Source organism: Entelurus aequoreus, linkage group LG26 (genome assembly GCF_033978785.1).
Source record: "Entelurus aequoreus isolate RoL-2023_Sb linkage group LG26, RoL_Eaeq_v1.1, whole genome shotgun sequence".
Classification (NCBI taxonomy): Eukaryota; Metazoa; Chordata; class Actinopteri; order Syngnathiformes; family Syngnathidae; genus Entelurus; species Entelurus aequoreus.
The window spans coordinates 1,774,071-1,779,045 of NC_084756.1; positions in this window are offsets into that span (position 1 = coordinate 1,774,071).

A 4,975-nucleotide genomic window follows, 5' to 3' on the forward strand; every position below is an offset into this window, starting at 1 on the left:
CTCACCAGCCATGAACTTCACCGCACGTCACTGATATATATATATATATATATATATATATATATATATATATATATATATATATATATATATATATATATTACAGTGTAAGCTGTGTCATTTCAAATTAGTGAAGTGAAGTGAATTATATTTATATAGCGTTTTTTCTCTAGTGACTCATATATATATATATATATATATATATATATATATATATATATATGTATATATATATATATATATATATATATATATATATATATATATATATATATATATATATATATATATATATATATATATACATATATATATATATATATATATATGTACTGTATGTATGTTTGCCACTGTCTTTTTGCAGATATATATATATATATATATGCCTATATATATATATATATATATATATATATATATATATATATATATATATATATATATATATAGAGGCAGCACGGAGGTGTAGGGGTTAGTGCATGTGCCTCACAATACGAAGGTCCTGACTCCTGAGTAGTCCTGAGTTCAATCCCGGGCTCGGGATCTTTCTGTGTGGGGTTTGCATTTTCTCCCCGTGACTGCGTGGGTTCCCTCCGGGTACTTCCTCCGGCGTGGCACAGTTGGGAGAGTGGCTGTGCCAGCAACCTGAGGGTTCCTGGTTCAATACCCACCTTCTACCATCCTAGTCACGTCCGTTGTGTCCTTGAGCAAGACACTTCACCCTTGCTCCTGATGGGTCCTGGTTAGCACCTTGCATGGCAGCTCCCGCCATCAGTGTGTGAATGTGTGTGTTAATGGGTGAATGTGGAAATAGTGTCAAAGCGCTTTGAGTTCCTTAAAAAGGTAGAAAAGCGCTATACAATTATAACCCATTTACCATAACCCATTCATCCCACCGCCAAAAAAACATGCACCTGGGGATAGGTTGATTGACAACACTAAATTGGCCCTAGTGTGTGAATGTGAGTGTGAATGTTGTCTGTCTATCTGTGTTGGCCCTGCGACGAGGTGGCGACTTGTCCAGGGCGTACCCCGCTGAGATAGGCTCCAGCACCCCCCGCGACCCCAGAAGGGACAAGCGGTAGAAAATGGCGGGCCGTATTTTGGGGACCCTTGATTTATCCTTTTCGCGAATTGAACGATTGGTACAGCCGAAGACAACACAATCATAGGGCATTTTTTCTTGGAGAAAGGCAACATGGCGCCTAGTAGCCGTTGAGAGCAGCACCAGGCATATTAGTAAAATCCAAGCAATAGGTAAGTACAGTTGCTCTTCAAGTCGAGGTACTACCGTATTTCACACCAGCTCTGCACCGTGCCTCCAAAAATCCAAATGAAAGCACGAGCGGCCAAATGAAGCGTAAAAAAACAATTTTCTGTTGGATTGTTTATTGATTTCTGCATGCCGAGCCTTGTAATCCCCTCTTCCTTCAGGACACTTCAGTCATCGCCGGTTATTTTCTGTCCTTTTGACCCCGAAGGTGAGGCCGGATCAGCGTAGGTGAAGTAATTTAGAGCATCTGTCTGTGTCGTCTTCAGCATCTGCAGCCCTGCAGAGAACGGCCACTACTGAGACAAAAAGAGGAAAACGGTGCTGTGGTTCATGCAGGAGTGGTAAGGGGGTGGGGATGTGGGTCAGTGGCACAGGCGAGTGCATTAGTGCATCGGGCGAATTAGTGTGTGTAACACAATTACACGGTGTGTGAGTGCACAGCGTCTAACGACCCATAGCTGGAGACCCCCCCCTCCCCACCCTCCACCAACACCACCACAGCCCCGACCAAACCTTGAGAGAGGCTGATTAAACACGACAGTGGGGACGGTGTCAGGAGGGGGAGGGTACACAGGGCAGTCACAACATTAGGTACACTCGGGACCACGCCTTCACACGCACGACAACTGACATCCAGGGTCGGGGGGGTAGTGTTTGTTTGTTTGGATTAAGGTTGTCCCAATACCAATATTTGTGTATTTCCATCCTTCCATTTTCTACCGCTTGTCCTATCTCAGTTGCAATCGGGCGGAAGGCGGGGTACATCCTGGACAAGTCGTATTTGTGTATTTCCATACTTTAAATAATAAGGGGACCACAAAAATGTCATTATTGGCTTTACTTTAAGATTTAAAAAATCTTAGGGTACGTTAAACAAATGTTTATTATTGCAATTTAGTCCTTAAATAAAATAGTGAACATACTGGACAACTTGTCTTTTAGTAGTAAGTAAACAAACACAGGCACCTAATTAGTCTGCTGACGTATGCAGTAACACATTCTTTTATTTTGTCGACGTTATAAAGAACAAACTGTAAAAAATGATTATTAATCCACTTGTTCGTTTACTGTTATTATCTGCTTATTTTCTGTTTTAACATGTTCTATCTGCACTTCTGTTAAAATGTAATAATAATGTATTCTTCTGTTGTTTGATACTTTACATTAGTTTTGGATGATACCACAAATTTAGTACCGATCCGATACCAAGTAGTTACAGGATCATACATTGGTCATGTTCAAAGTCCTCATGTGTCCAGGGACATATTTCCTGACTTTATAAACATAATATACATTTTTTTTAAAAACGAAAAAAAAATTTTGATGCTAAAAAAATATAATCATAGTAGTATCGACTAGATAGGCTCCTGTACTTGGTATCATTACAGTGGATGTCAAGTGTAGATCCACCCATGGCATTTGTTTACATTGTGACGCCTTTGAGCTATTGTATCCTCCTTAAGTGTGTAGTGAAGCATGTTTAGCTATTCCTCATCCTGCAGTGATAATGGTCTTGTAAGAAACTCACTTTATTTGTTGCCATGGAGACAAGGATTAGTGATTTAGAAGTAGCTAAAACACTGAAGACTGCGGATGGATGTTAGCCGCTTGCTAGCTAGACATGTCTTAAAGCGCCTCTTCCTGAGGGCGTTTCAGTTTTATAACTTCACCTTTATCTTTACTTTTTACCTCCGTGCTTGGCACTCAGCATCAAGGGTTGGAATTGGGGGTTAAATCACCAAAAATGATTCCCGGGCGCGGCCACCGCTGCTGCCCACTGCTCCCCAGTGGGTGAAGAAGGGGATGGGTCAAAATGCAGAGGACAAATTTCACCACACCTACTGTGTGTGTGACAATCATTGGTACTTTAACTTTAACTTAACTTAAATATACAAAATTATTTAAAAAACCTACAAAAAAATGTGAGCATGTTAATATAGAAGACGATAGCATACTTCCAAGATGACGCCAAGTATCAAAAATCATGATTCTTCGGTTAAACATAAGAAATTAGCTAAAAAAAACATTAGCATTCTAACCTTGGCATGCTAACACGTGACAGGGTGAGTGGAAATTCCAAAATACACTATTTATAGGTGTAAACATACCAAATTAGCTAAAAAGTTAGGATAAAACGTTAGCATGCTAATATCAACATGCTAATATAAAAGGAGTTAGCATACTTCCCATATGGCGCCAATAATCAAAAATCAACATTTTTAGGTTTAAACATACAAAACTAGTGAAAAACTTAGCAAAAATGTTTAGCAGGCTAATGGTGGCATGCTAGTATAGAAGACGATAGCATACTTCCAAGATGGTGCCAAGTATCAAAAATCATGATTTTTAGGTTTAAACATTCAACATTTTGGCGAAAAATCTAGCAAAAATTGTTAGCATGCTAATGGTGGCATGCTAATATAGAAGACGATAGCATACTTCCAAGATGGCGCCAAGTATCAAAAATCATGATATTTAGGTTAAACATACAAAAAAATTAGAAATTAGCGAAAAAGTTATCAAAAAACTTTAGCACTTTAACGTTGGCATGCTAGCATGTGGCCAAGACGGAGCCGGGTATCAAAAATTTCCTCTCACCCTGTCACATGCTAGCATGCCAACATTAGAATGTTAATGTTTTATTTCTAGCTTTTTCACTAATTTCTTATTTTTTCACTGAAGAATCATACATTTTTGATACTTGGCGCCATCTTGGAAGTATGCTATTGTCTTTCTTATTAGCATGCTACCATTAGCATGCTAACAATTTTTACTAGGTTTTTCGCTAATTTTGTATGTTTAAACCTAAAAATCATGATTTTTGATACGTGACGCTATCTTGGAAGTATACTACCGTCTTCCATATTAGCATGCCACCATTAGCATGCTAACAATTTTTACTAGGTTTTTTGCTAATTTTGTATGTTTAAACCTAAAAATCATGATTTTTGATACTTGACACCATCTGAAGTATGCTATCGTCTTCTATATTAGCATGCCACCATTAGCATGCTAACAATTTTCACTAGGTTTTTCGCTAATTATGTATGTTTAAACCTAAAAATCATGATTTTTGATACATGACGCTATCTTGGAAGTATACTACCGTCTTCTATATTCGCATGCCACCATTAGCATGCTAACAATTTTTACTAAGTTTTTCACAAATTCTGTAAGTTTAAACCTAAAAATCATGATTTTTGATACTTGGCGCCATCTTGGAAGTATACTATCGTCTTTCTTATTAGTATGCTACCATTAGCATGCTAACAATTTTTACTAGGTTTTTCGCTAATTTTGTATGTTTAAACCTAAAAATCATAATTTTTGATATGTGACGCTATCTTGGAAGTATACTACCGTCTTCTAAATTAGCATGCCACCATTAGCATGCTAACAATTTTTACCAGGTTTTTCGCAAATTTTGTATGTTTAAACCTAAAAATCATTATTTTTTATACGTGATGCTATCTTGGAAATATATTACCGTCTTCTATATTAGCATGCCACCATTAGCATGCTAACAATTTTTACTAGGTTTTTCGCTAATTTTGTATGTTTAAACCTCAAAATCATGATTTTTGATACTTGACTCCATCTTGGAAGTATGCCACCATCTTCAATATTAGCATGCTACAATTAGCATGCTAACCATTTTTACTAGGTTTTTCGCAAATTTTGTATGTTTAAACCTAAAAATCA